Below are 14,678 nucleotides of genomic sequence, written 5' to 3' on the forward strand. Positions count from 1 at the left end.
GAGGAGCTGCTGTGCAGGGACTGATCCCAGAGCAGGATTTGCTTTAGTGAGGCTCTGGTGCCTGCCAAGTCCACCCTTTGGGTGTGTCATTTGTGAAGTTGGTTGGATGGTGCTCTGGTGTGGTCTGAGGCTGGCCACCATGTGTGTTTGTTTTTGGGCTACTTGTGAGGGGCTCTTGTGCAGGCCAAGTTCTGCTGTTGCCTTTGCTATGCTTGGGACACCTGGTATGAGCTACAAAGTGATTTGCAGATGGTTGCCACTTGTGCTGGGTGTGGAGGTGCCTCGAAGAGGATAATTTATTAACTGAGGCCAGCTTCCACTAGTGCCAGGCTTAGGGCTGCTTAGTGAAAAGTATGGGGCACACCGAGGCCAGATGCTGTTTGTTTGGGTTTGTGAACCTTTGAGAGATTTTAGGAAAGTCAGCAGCACAAGGCAAAGCAGGTCATTTGTATGGAAAAGTCACTCTAAATGATTGGGTGGGCCCACAAAGTGGGTGGGGCAGGATCTCAGGGAAACACCAGGCTGGGGTGAACAGTGTTAGCCAGGTGGATGGATACTCAGATGTGGGACCTATGTCAGCCTGAAAAAGGAGGGCTCAGCAAAGAAACAATGCCTTCTTGTAGCATTTCTGTTTGGGAGAAAGCTGCCCCTCTAGCCCTTGCCCTGAAGCCAGACAATTCAGCTCCCCCTCATATGTCCCTCATACTTTTTCAGCTTCAATCCCCACTGTTTTTCACAGTCAGAAGTTATAGGGACTTTTTCCAGTACTGGAACCCTGCGCTGGGGAGTCCAGTGTGGGGCTGGGTCTCCTCAACCCTCAGGGTGGCCCTCCAAAGCTGAGACATCACTCCCAGTTTTTAACTGCCACATGTGAATGTGGGACCAGCTTGTTCCACCTCTCTGCCCCTCCTACATCTCTACATGGCTTCTTCTTTATGTTCTTAGTTATAGGAATTCTGTTCAGCTAGACTTCAGGCAGTTCTCAATGATGGTTGTTCTGTAGTTTAGTTGTAACTTTGATTTGGTCATGGGAGAAGTAAGTACAGTGTTTACCTACTGTCAAAACAGCACACTCTTTATTGGGTTCTTATAAGGATTAAAAATATTAACAAGTGTACCCATTAGAACAGCACCTGGCCCATACAAACATAAGCAAGATCATCTGGAAACAAAAAACATAACAAATACAAACATAACTAGATGACTGAGTTTTTCTCCTCTTTATACAAATGTTTGGCAAATTGCAATCTATGCGTTTGATAGAAATACAACCAAAGTTTATTATCTCACACAACTTCTGAGAGTTAAGAATCCAGGAGCAGCTTAGCTGGGTAGTTCTAGCTCAGTGTCTCTCACAAATTTATATTCAAAATATTTGCTGGACTCGCAGTCATTTCAAGTGTCAGCTGGGGTTGGGGAATTCTTTTCCAAGCTCACTCACCTGATGATTGGCAGGTCTCAACCCCTTGCTGGCTGTTTGAGGAAGGTCTCTATTCTTTACCATGTGGGTATCTCCACAGGCTGCCTAAGTGATCCCAAGACATGGCAGCTGGATTTTGCCAGAGAGAGAGGTGGAGAGAGAGAGAGGTGGTGAGAGAAAATGAGTGAGAGAGCACCCAAGACAGGAGATACAGTCTTCTATAACCCAATCTCAGAAGTGACATAATATCATTTTCACCATATGCTATTGGTCCCAGACCAACCCTGGTACCATGAAGGAGGTGACACAAGGGAATGAATTCCAGGAGATACAATGTTTGGAGGATAGCTACCACACAATAAATATGTGTCTCAGTTTATTGTGAGTTAGTCATTGGTCAGGAGAAATGGATGGGGGCAGAGAATCTACTCCACTCAGTTTTTTTCCAGGAACCAACCTCCTTCCATTCAGAGGCTCCTCCTTAGGCCCTGGCCTTCTCCACTTGATCCTCTGAATCTTGCCAGGAGGTCAGGGGCAAGGGGAAAGCACTATTGGAAGTTGCCCAGTAGATTCTAGTGGCCAGACTTGGACATTGTGCAAATTACTTTGGCCCATATTCCACTAACTAGAAATCACCTAATTGCAGGGCAGGCTGGAAAATGTGTTTTATCTGTGACCCTGGATTAAAGGGGAACGGAATTTTGTGAGTTTATAGCAGGCACTCTGCCACACCCTCTGTCTGAAAAGAGATTGTACATTTAAACAGCTTAATTTTTTTAAAAGCAGTCTGTTCGGTTTTAATACAACGAAAACATACGATTGCCTGCCACTCTGCAAACAAAGCAACTGATTGATTGCATATTTTCACCTTTTCAGTGCATTGTAAATGTAGCCCCTATTTAAGGAGCCTGTATGCAGGTGGTGGAGAGCAGTTCCTGAACCATTAAGTTTGCTGCTTTTTTCAGGAATACTATTAGGATGCTGGCAGAAACAAGTCTTGCCTTGTTTCCCAAGTGGGAAAGAAGAAAGCCATTGTTCCCAAGCAAATGAAAATACAAATCACAAGACTAAAATTATGAATGCGAAAGCACTATATTAAAATGTGGCTTGTATGTTGTATTTGCATGCATTTTAATATGCATCTGTCATTTCTTTTGCTAAATTCAGTGGACACTGACAATATTAAACTGAGTACAGTTAATAATTCAAGGAATTGTTTGAAGTATATTTTAACTCATTTATGTTCCTATTGCCAAGACTGTTGGTCTTTAAGGGGTCTGAGATGCCAAATCAGATCATTTTATTGGTCAGATCTCAGATCTCTGTGACCTAAGAACAATTCACAAAAATATTTTTCATAAACCAGCATGATAACACTCAAATGATTGAAACATGACTAAAAGCATTCATGCGATAGAAAAATACAACCCAAATTTAAAAACTGGAAAAGCTTAGAGATCCTTTGGATTAGATATTATCTCTCCTACTCATTCTGAAGTCTGGCCACATTTATAACCAAAGCATCCATGAGAAATTTAAAAGCACATTTTCTAAAACCCCAATTTGCTGAGCTTCTGCTCCTTTGCAGCTGACATTTTCAGAGTCGGTTTTTCCTTTTTCTGGGGTTTGTTTGTCTGGTTTTCTATTTGAGCAAACCCCCCAAAAGAGAAATCACTTTTAGGGTAGTAACAAAAATGAACCAAATTTCAGCCACACTAAGAATCCTTGCTCTCTGCACATGGAGGCTTAGGGACCAGAGAAGAAGAATGTATTTCATGAGAACCCAGCTCTAAGTCATAAACTAGAAATACATCAAGCTCTTTGTTGTTAATTGGCACTTACCTCACCTGAATGCTTTTGCCAAGAAGAGCAGAGGGGTTTAATGGGGAAGGAAGAAAGGAAAGGGCCTGGAGCTCTGGAAAGCAGTCCCAGCCACATGCGATTTTTAGCTGGGGGGCTTCCCACCCCCCAGCATGCTAGAGCAACAAAGTGGCCTATGTGCATTCCCAAACCTCGGCTGTTTGTTTGGGGGGTAAGGCTCAGACTGGGGCCTGAGTGATAACTGCTTCGAGTAATTACGAAGACAGCTTGAAAACTATGCCCCTCTTTGTTTCGGCCTCCAGATGACGGCTGTCTAACTGCTGTTTGTGCCAGTTTTATTTCAAAGCACTTTTCTTTCCATGTTTCAAAGGTCAATGTGTTTACTGGTGGCCAAAGGAGCCTGTGTGTAAGAGAAAGAAACACATGTGGTTGAGTGGCAGGACCGGAGGAGGAACTGGATTTGAATCCTAGATTGGCTTCTAGATAAGTGAGAGAACCGAAATTATTTGCCCCCTCCTTCTTCATTACCATAGGAAGGACAGGGAGAAAACGGGCTCTTTTATGTTAAAAAGAAAATTCTATAAGTCTCGTTCAGGAAGAAGAAATGTAGGTATTTCCAGTAAAGGAACATTATCAAAAACGCAGCCAAGAAAACGTCCACTCGTCTTTCTCATAATGGAAATATTTTCCGCTTCAAAGAAAGCAGACTGGATAGTCTGGCCATCCTTAGAAACCTTGAGATGGTTTTTAGTGAAGGAATATTAGCCCAGGGAAATAAAGCAAACCCCAAATGCTTTATCAGGAGTCTCAGTTGGCTTTCTGACATCATTACTTAGAACATCAAGGCCAGTCAGACTGAGTTACCTGTCCATATGTAAAACATTAGTGTTTCTGTTATGAATATTTGAAAACAGCATCAAATTTCAATTACATAAACTCAGTACCTATTTCCAATGTCCTTCATGATTTATTTTCCTCTAATATGTGTTTTCTCATTTATCTTCCCTTGATTTTCTATATACTAAGCTCCAGGGAAAAGGAGATGAATAAGCTGCTAAAATGCTAGTGAGCACGTAGTATTCTGAAACTAGATTTGCCTGGGTTTAAATCTTAGTACTGCTATGTATTTGCTGTGTGACCTTGCATAATTTACTTAACCTCTCTGTTCCTCAGTCTCCTGGTCTACTAATATAACTACTCCCTTCATGGTGCTGTGAGGATGAATTGGATTGACACGTGTGAGATATGGAGAATAGTAGTGCCTGGCACTTAGCACACATTCAAATGTTAGCTAAAAACACTTTCCTTTTCTGAAATGAATTCTACAGTTGGAAAAATCTCTTTTATGCTACTGCTATTTCTCTTTTTGAATCAATCCACATACACCTGTAGAATTTTTTTTTTTAAGTAAATTTGCAAATGCCAAGGGAACAGTGCCTGTATTGTAAAATGGGGGGAGAAAGTAAGAGGAAAAGAGAAAAATGAAATGTCTAAAACTAATCTTCCAGTTCCTGTTAATTTCCAGCCTCCTATAAGTGAGGGCACTCTCTGCCTTGAGTTTGCATAAGACAAAGAGAATTCTCACTACTTGACCAGGCACAGGCAAGGCGATTCCTGGCTGTGACTCAAGGAGAGGCGGGGGGGAGGGGAGCACAGGAAAGAGGAACTGAAGTGTATTGGAGACCTGTCTATGCCCTGCATTTTCATCACACTGAATCCTTTAGTTGGATATTATTACTTCCACTTTACAATCAAAGAAAATACAGATTCAGGGAAGTGAAGTGACTTTTCAAAGTCTAGTCAGCCAGTGGCTCGGATTTAAACCCACTTCTTTGGATGCCTGCTTTTCTCTCCTTTCTACATCAACTTTTTAGGAAATTCCAAGCTACGAGGGGGTTCTAAGTGGCTACCAGGGGTATAGGCTGAACTTAGGCTCCAGATGATTCGTGACTATTTGCACAATATTAGCAGGAGGCATTTGTATTTTTTCTAAGCCATTTCTACCCCTACTCATATGAAGTAGACTGATGGGGGAGGGGGGTGTCTTTGTTGTGAACCTCGGAATTTAGACATCAAGAAAAGGGAAACTTTGAAAAGTAACTTTCTTTCACTGCTAAAGTTAGAACTTCCTCTTCATGCACAGCCTTTTCAGCAGTGGCCTGCTCTTCCTCTCAGTGTCTTCGGGATCTCTGTAGAAGTAGAGATCAGGCATGACCTCCCTCTGGTGCTCGCAGAGAGGGCACCCGCGCATTTGCAGAACTTCCCAGCCCCACATTACTGGTATCAGGCCCACCGGTGAACGCCCTGCGGCTGCACAGGATGGCAATGCCCACAAAGTGCAGAGGAGGGCCTGCGTGACACAGAGAGATGGCCGGCAGGTTAATGTGAGACATCTCTGCGAGAGGCTGGCGCTCAGCCCGAGATCCGCAGCCACCAGAAGCCTCAGCCGCCGGATCTGGTTGGCGAAGGTTCCAGCAGCGACGTGGTCAGCAATGGGAGTGGCTCCAGCGGCGGCAGCAAACCTGAGCGCAGCTCGCTGGCCGGTGTTCCTGGAGGACGTGACACTGGCATCAGCAGGGTTTCAACGGCAACAAGGACACGAGCTGCCGGCAGAAGCTTCTCCCGGGTTCTCTTCAGATTTACGGTGTAGACGCCATCACTTTTCCTGCTGGAGATGTGCTGCTCCATTTCCAAGTCAAGGTTGGGGCCACCTAAGTGGGCTCCTGCTGCAAGGAACTTGAGGACACCCTCCTTCTTCATTTGCAGGACGTGAAGGCTCCGGACATTGTGAAACTTTCTATTTAAATTACGGACCCTGTGTGGACCCCTTTTTGGGTTGCTCCGGAAAGCACAATACCTTCATAAAGATAAATTAAAATAAATAAATAAATAAATAAATAAATAAATAAATAAATAAATAAATAAATAAATAAATAAATATCTTTATTGATTTCAGAGAGAAGGGAGAGGGGGAGAGAGAGATAGAAACATCAATGATGAGAGAATCATTGATCAGCTGCCTCTTGCACGCCCCCCACTTGGGACTGACCCCTCAACCTGGGCATGTGCCCTGATTGGGAATCCAGCCTTGATCTCCTGGACCATAGGTGGATGCTCACCTGCTGAGCCACGCTGGCTGGGTAAGATAAAGAGATCTTGAACAGGAATACATGAATTCCTTTTTGGTCATGACCTTGACCACCCCCCCCACCCCACCCCCGCCTTTCTTAGAGCAAAGTATAGACCCTGTTGAAAAGAATCTGGCAAAGAAGCCCAGGTGATTTTCTTCATACCTAATTATTTCATTGAATTCAACAAGGTTTTCTAAACTTGTTTGTGTGTGTTTAGGCATATGGTGTAATTTGTAAGCATTTACCTTGAAGTCTTATCCAAATTCCTTTTAAGAAACATGTCAGGACCTCATTCTCAGTTCTGTTACTGAAGCTGTGATTTTCCCATTTTAGAGTTGAGATGCTAAAACTAAACAGGAATATGAATTTCACTTCCAATAAAATCACTGGCTGGTAAAAACTCAAATTAAAACAGAGCGTTGGAAATCAAGCTGTCTTTCCCTATTAGAACCAACAAGAGCTGTTTCATTTTCAAATCAGAAGTTCTAGATACTGAAATTCTATTTGCAGAAAATGCTAGGGATTATTAAAAAGTCATGTCATCAGCTGGCATGTTTTTTTGTGGTTGCCAGGATGTTTTAATGACAAAACTAAGGACAAGTGCACCTAATATATCAATATTTTAATCAAAGAATAAAGAACAGAGAGAAAACAGGAAATGCTCCAGAGCATTTGGGAAAGATAGTGCTTCCTCTTGAGACTGGGCAGTGGCCTCATTGTTGGAAGAGAAGCTGTCCGTTAAACAAACTTTTTTCTTGACTAGCTCTTTTCACTACTTATATTTCTCTAGCTCTGCATCTTAAAACAACAGCACACACTGATAGTAATAAAACAACAGCAACAACTTGGGCTTGGTGCCCCCTTTAGTCCCTATTTAAAACAGAGATTCTTAAACTGGGCTCCAAACAAAACTTTACATGTACGTACCAAATGGTGTTTTTTCGGAGAACAAGGTCCATAGCTTTCATAAATATGCAAAGCATGTATAACACTGTGAAAGAAGTTGAGCCAAAAACAATAGCAACAGACACTGAGGAAATACACAGCACCCTCTTAGTCCGTCTGTCTTACACTGCCATTTTGTTTCAGCAGGGCTTTTGATAACGCTAAGGGCGTCAGTTCAAGGCTAAATTCTCTGGCCAGAGTAGATATCGCGTTGACCATTACTCTGGAGATTGTCCACAGATGTCCTGATATCCAATTCAGTCCAAACTCATCTTCCCTCCAAAACCATTTCCCTCCCAGTATGGTGCCGTGACCTCCCCATTCTCTTAGGCACAGCGGTCTGAGATCTAAGTTGTTTTGGAGTCTTTCCTGACCTTATCTCTCCTGTCTAATCTCTTAACAATCCTCTCAAGTCACCTTCGGGAGTCTCTTGCATACAACTCTTTCGTTTTCATTGTTAAAAACCAGCTTTGTCTACCACTGGTGGTTTTCACCACTGGCTGAACATTAGGAGTACATTGGGAGCTTTTTATTTTTTTATTTTTAAAATTTTTTAATTTATCTTTATTGTTGAGAGTATTACAGGTGTCCCATTTTTTCTCCCCCCATTGACCCCCTCTACTTCGCTCCCACCCTCTCCTCAGGCTTTCACCCCATTATTGACTGTGTCCATGGGTTATGCATATATGCATATAACTTCTTTGGTTAATGTCTCCCCACCCTTCACCCCCTTCCCTCTTTCCTCTGAGATATTTTTATATCATATTAAAGCTTAGACCCAAACCCGGAAAGTCCCATACACCTTTTCTGGAATAGAACCTAGACATCTGTATTTTTTAGAAAGCTCCTTAGAGCAACCAGGGCCAAGAGTCACTTGCCTACCCTTATCTTATTTGACTATATATTGCTTTTACTATAAAAGCCTTCTAGCTGGTGGTTTTGTATCCAATGTTGCTAACTCTTTACCTTATTCCATATTGCTTTCCTCTCACCCGGATTAATCGTCTGTATCTTAATTTCCTCACGCCTTTCTTTCATCAGGAGCCTGTTGCCTTCCATTGCCTGTCTGCAGAGGCACTCAAATGGCTCTGCAGGGCTTTTGGGATTCCCCAGGCCCTCACTGGGACCTCTGACTGGAGAGGCTAATGGGGTACTGCTCTAGAGAGCCTCTTTCCTAACGTTGCAATAGGATCCTTCAAGATAAAGTGACTTGACTTGCTTATAGATGGGATCATTTAGTAGCAGAGATGGTTTAGAGCTCAACTCCCCTTACCGCTGACCCATTTCCCTAATTCCAAGTGCTGCCTTTGCCGGGGCTATGATAATTGGTGATGGGAGTCAAAACTGGGCCTTTGCCGCTTTTCTCCATTTGCTAGCTCTGTCCTGCAGCCCTGGCTTTCCTCTGTTTGGAACACCTTCAGCTAATACCTCTATGCCTTCAGGAAAATCAAATGAGACTGAAAATCTTGGCTAGTCCAATTCGTCATGACCTGTTGACAGAAGCCTTGGGAACTGTGGGACCAGTAACACCGGGGCCTTGATGCCATGCCTGTCAACCCAATAATGATGTGTTTAAGCACAGTACGTTCTACTTTAGCTTCCAAGTCTGTCTGTGATGTTTTATATCAGACAGTTAACTTCAGGACAAGCTCCATGGGTTATCAAAATAGCAGCTTATCTGTGATTCAGGGAAAACCTAATGCTCTACCTGCCCCAAAATATCATCATTACCCACCACTTGCATTACCTGAGGTTCTCAGGTTTGGTCAGTCCTGGTAATAAGGCAATCTTCATTTTGTGAAATGCAGATGGGATATCCCAAAAGCCTAACCTTCACTTATCAGCATTTATTAATACCTAAACCTGACTATTTATTATTATTATCTTCAGGTTGAGAGCAAAGTGCTGAAGGAATGGAACTAGTGTGGGTAGTTGGTTGATGAAAGGTGCAATGGAAGGGAGCAGAGAGAAACATCTAGAGCTTGGGTGCAGTGTTATGGAAAGGACCTGGACGCTATCAGGAAAGAGGAAATGGACAGAGAGTGTAAAGGGTAAGTTTTGCCTGATTCCCAGCGTTGCTGATTTTAGAATTTTCCCAGCCTTCTCCTTGGTTAGCTCCATTTCTTTATTGATTTCTGCCTGGCATTTGGCTGAAAATTTGGAAAAATAATAGCAACCACAGTAGCTAACATTTATTGAGCACTTATTGAGCACTAGACATTGTTTGAAGCATTCTACATGCATCAACTTATTTTACCCTCCCTCTAATATTTGGAGATTAGATGCCATTAATATCCCCACTTCTCAGATGATAAAACTGAGGCTCAGGTGTTTGAAGAATTTCTCTAAGATCATCCAGAAAGTCAATGGGGGAATCATGGTTTCAGTACAAACAGTCTAGCTCCAAAGCCTGTGTTCTTTTTTTTTTTTCTTTTTTTAATTCTCACCCAAGGATATGTTTTCATTGTTTTTTTAGAGAAAGAGGGAGAGAGAGAGAGAAACATTCATGTGAGAGAGAAACATCAATCTGTTGCCTCACCTATGCCCCCCCCATCTGGGGATTCAACCCGCAACCTACGTTTGTGCCCTGACTGAGACTCTACCCTGCAGACTTTTAGTGTATGAGATGACACTCCAACCAACTGAGCCACTGGTCAGGGCTAGCAGCCTGGTGTCTTAATAACAGTGCTCTATTGATTTACTATAACATGCCAATCAGACAAAAGCAGTTGAGTATAAACTTCACAAACTGTTGGGCAAAATCCCTGCCCAGCTGTTATTGTCCCATACTGAAGAGGAGAATTCAAACAGAATTACTTCTTATTTCTGTAAAGGTCAGCTGAAATAAAAATTGTTTAATATTTCTTCCTCTATATAACCAAGCACTGCTAGTGTCCGGGAACATCACAGATAAACCTCAAATCTTGGATTTAGGAAATCACTGCACCCTTCAGTTGCATTTTGCGAGGCCTTCTGAAGGACTTTTTGGATATTATCTAATGAATCCTCGCAGACATTCAGCCAGGTTTTTACCCCCTGGAGTGCCACCTTCCCGATAAGAATTTCCCTGGAAATAAAACAGATGGCAGGTGTCAGATTAATATAAAAATGTGGCTGCAGTTTGGAGAAAGGCTTTTGCAACTCATCTCCTCCCCCGTAATGATGGAACACATTCTGGTAAGATGGCCCATTTGGGGGCTGGAGAGAAGACTGTAATGTCTTCTAGGCCATTGTTACTGGAACTCAGCTTCTCGATGATTTTTCTGGGAGTGGAAGAGATGGAAAGGGAATTGCTGAGGGACGGGGAATGGGAGAGGCCGGGGGAAGGAGCAGCGATTCTGCAGGCTGCAGAACTACAGGGGGCCCCATCTTTGAAAACCCTTTCTCTTTTCTTCCAATAACTAGCTGTTTTCATACACCAATTAAATTTTGTCTCCCTGTTGTTCAGTAAACCAATGTGAAACAAACCAAATAAAACAAACCAAAAGATACTTTTGTTTTGTCAGAAGAGATACTTTTCTGTTATTCCCCAGTGTTCAGGAGGGAAATGCCTCACCCATCCCTTAATAGATTTGACCTAGCTTTGCTGGCCAACATCTTTTATTTCCATGGAGGCCTTAAAGAAACAAATACCTTGCAGCAGGGATTCCCAATCTTGTCAAGAGAAGCTGCTTTTCATTTCCCTTAAAGCATTAAGGTCAGGGGGTGGGGGTGGGGAGTTTCCAGCAGACATTTCATTCCTCCTTGGGGAAGCTGTCAACCCCCAGGTCACTGACCTGAGCACTGTCAGATCAGATCTAGCTTCCTGATCTACCAGAAGAGCCTGCCAACTGGTTGATAACTCACGTACAAGGTTTCTCCTATTCCTGAGAAATGGGAAAACTCTTAAGGAAAAAAAAAAAAAGCAATTATTTGGTGTTTCACTTCCCCCACAACCCTTCTGAGCACCAAGCTAAACCCATTTGCCACCACAATGGGTCAAAACAGTGAAGCTGACACACTTAGAACCTCTGGAATTCTTTCTTCTTAGCATTACCCCACCCTTGTTTCACGTAAATGCCCTTGTTGCATTGAGTAGTTTCCAGGCTTGCTGCCCTGAGTGGAATGGGACATTCCACCAGGTTTTCAACCCAGGCCTCATCTTCTGTATCTTCTATCTGCTGCTCGTAGATGGCCCCCTCCCAGACTATACTGGGCATTGGTGAGTGGTGGAAAATTTTTATGGTGATAGTTACTATAATTACAAACTTCAGAGCTATATACAATTGCTTTTGTCATCGCTGTAATAAAGATAGACAGGGTTTAGAAAGAGTGAGAGCGAGAAGAAAAAGGACAGATGGTTGGGGTTAGTTTGTGGAGTTCCCATTTAGTGTCTGTCTGTGCAATAACCAAACAGTATATGGAGCTCTAGCTATAGAGCTGAATTACAGATTCGGCGCTTGAACTATGAATTTTGAATTGCTGCAGACCGAGACCAAGAATGTTCTGCATTGATATAAAAATACCCATTCCCACACAGACAAATGTGGGAAAGGGAGCCATATGAAACCTGGGATGGGATGGCCATATTTTAGAGAGCCAAATGAGTACAAGGAAAGGGCACAAATAAGATCAGGACGTAGATATTTTTCTTAACCTCAAGTAGCTAGCACTCTCTTATTGCTCTGTAGAAAGAAGTAGAAGTTTGTTTTAGATGAACATTATCATCTAATATTATTGTGATTTTCTTTTCATATAGTTACCCTGCATTCAATATCTTTTGCTGTGTAACAAATTACCCGAAGATTTAGAAACATTTATTGTCTCACTGTTTCTGAGAGTCAGAAATCCCTGAGTGATTTAGCTTCGTGGTTCTGGCTCAGGGTTTTTCATGAGATTACAGTCAAGGGTATCAGCCAGGGTTGGCTGCATCATCTGAAGACCTAGATGGGCCTGGAGGATCCGTTTCCAAAATGGCTCAGGCAATGGAGTCATCAATTTCTCTCTAGCGTTGTCCAGAAGTCTCAGTTTTTTACCACATGGCTTCTCCCTGAGTGAATGATCCGAAAGACAGACAAAGAGAGACAGCATTCCACAGAGAAATTACAGTGTCATTGGTGGGGGAAATCTTTTGATTGAGGTAAAATATGTCTAACATAAATATATCATTTTAACCATTTTTAAGTGTACAATTCAGTGGCATTAAGTATATTCACATTGCTGTGCAGCCATTGTTGCTATTTCCAGACCCTTTCACCGTCCCAAACAGAAGCTCTGTGCTCACTAAACAGTAACTCTCCACCAACCTACTCCCGACCTCTGATAAGCTCTATTCTGCTTTCTGTCTCGACGAACTTGCATATCCTAGGTTCCTCATAGAAGCGGCATCATGTACTATTTGTCCTCTTGGGTCTAGCTTATTTTACTTAGAACTACCTTTTCGAGATCCATCCATGTTATAGTAGGTATCAGAATTTCATTCCTTTTTATGCTGTAGAATATTTCATTGCATGTGTATGCACATTTGTTTATCCATTCATCTGTCAATAGACATTTGTTGCTGTAGCCTTTTTATTTATTTATTTAATCCTCACCTGAGGATATGTTTTTATTGATATTTTTGAGAGGGAGAGAGAGAGAGAGATCAATGAAATGATGAACATTGGCCGGTTACCTCCCATGCTTACCTTGACCAGGGACCTAACCTGCAACCTAGGAATGTGCACGGACCGGGAATCAAACCCACAACCCTTTGGTGCATTGGACAATACTCCTACCAACTGAGCCACCTGGCCAGGGCTTTCTGTAATCCTTTTATAACCTTATCTGAAAGTGACACACCATCACTTCAGCTGCAATCTATTCACTGGAAGCAAGTCACTAAACCATGCCCACAGTCAAAGGGAGGGGAAGGAAAAAAACAGCAGTTTGTGGGTGTATTTCTAAGAACATAAAAGGTACTAGTAGCACATGATTTTTTTTTTTTTTTCTACCATCGGGCTTGGTCATTTTCCATATTTCTCCTGATGGTTTTATAAAGTCCTGAGTTTAAGAATCTTTCTAGGAAAAAAAACAAAAAAAGACACTTTCCAGGAGCTATACCCAGAGTAGTCCCAACCATAGCATCATGTTGAAAATGGGCAAACCAGAAAAAAGATGTAACCAATATTTTCCTAAAAAGGCTTATTATGCTACATGAGGCATTATAGATACAAACCTAATTTCTATGCTGCTCTTAGGCTTGGGTTTACCAGCAGGAGAAATGAAAGGAGGCCTGCCTCGTGTGAGTGGGCACCACTTCAGCGGGGTAGTGGCTGTGCATATGTGTTAGAGCATATTCAGAGTTATTCCTGTCGGGGTCTGTCTTTGTAGGTAGTCGAAAGAAGCCTTCGTCTGCAATGACAAAAAATACCAACAAAAAGGAATGACCCTCCCCCCCATGCCCCAATATTATCATTTTCATTTGTCTTATACATGTTCTTATTTCCTTCTTTTAAGACTGGTACCACAAAGCTGAGCTCTTGCCTTTTTAATTTATTACTCTACTTCAGTTTTCTATTTTGTGATGAGTATAAGGAATTGGGAAATAGTTTGCAAAGCTAAAGGCAGGGAAGATAAAAAAGCAATTACCTCATGCCAATTACCCCCGGAAATAGGAGAGGTATGATTCCTGCAGCATTTCTGTCCATTTTTCTTCATTACTGTGATGGTGGTCGCTCTCCTCATTACCCGACACATTTCTCTTCATTATTAGCTGCGGTGATGAGGGTGATGATGAGTGCTATTTACAGCCGGAATTCTGTGAAAGGCCCAGCAGATGAATAATAATTATTCAAACAGATATCTGGAGGCCAAGAAAGACAAGTAGTTAAAGGGAGGCTATTGTGTCCCAGAAAAGCAGGGCGATAATTTCTTTTGAAGTGGGAGGTGGAGTGAGGGGTTTATGTTCCTGGGTCAGGGACTGCCCTGCACTGCTGGGTTGGAACTGTTTATCTAAGGTGTTCAGTGTGTTCTTATAAAAACTGGCTAGAACACAATAATTTATTTAAACCATCCAACATATGCCTAGGCCCATTGTAACCCTAGCTTCATTTGTGGCAGAAGACTCAGGGCTTTCCTTGAGTCTATACTCAAAAAGTAACTCACCACAAACCCTTCATTCCCACTTCCACCTCTGTGTTCAGCTTTCTATTTACCTGGCTGGGGCAATCTTTTTATGGCAATATTTATAAGGCATATTATCTATCTATCTATCTATCTATCTATCATCTATCTATATCTATCTATCTATCTATCTATCTATCTATCTATCTATCTATCTATCTATCTATCTATCTATCATCTATCTATCTATCTATCTATCTATCTATCATCTATCTATC

The 14,678-nt window shown here is 42.3% G+C and overlaps 1 pseudogene; it reads right to left on the minus strand.

Moving 5' to 3' along the window:
• Window positions 1-5,313: 5,313 nt before the first annotated feature.
• LOC107538874 (small ribosomal subunit protein uS2 pseudogene) lies at window positions 5,314-14,044 on the minus strand (annotated as a pseudogene).
• Between the last annotated feature and the right edge of the window lie 634 nt (window positions 14,045-14,678).

This window comes from Miniopterus natalensis, chromosome 2, assembly GCF_054644295.1.
Source record: "Miniopterus natalensis isolate mMinNat1 chromosome 2, mMinNat1.hap1, whole genome shotgun sequence".
NCBI classification, from domain to species: domain Eukaryota; kingdom Metazoa; phylum Chordata; class Mammalia; order Chiroptera; family Miniopteridae; genus Miniopterus; species Miniopterus natalensis.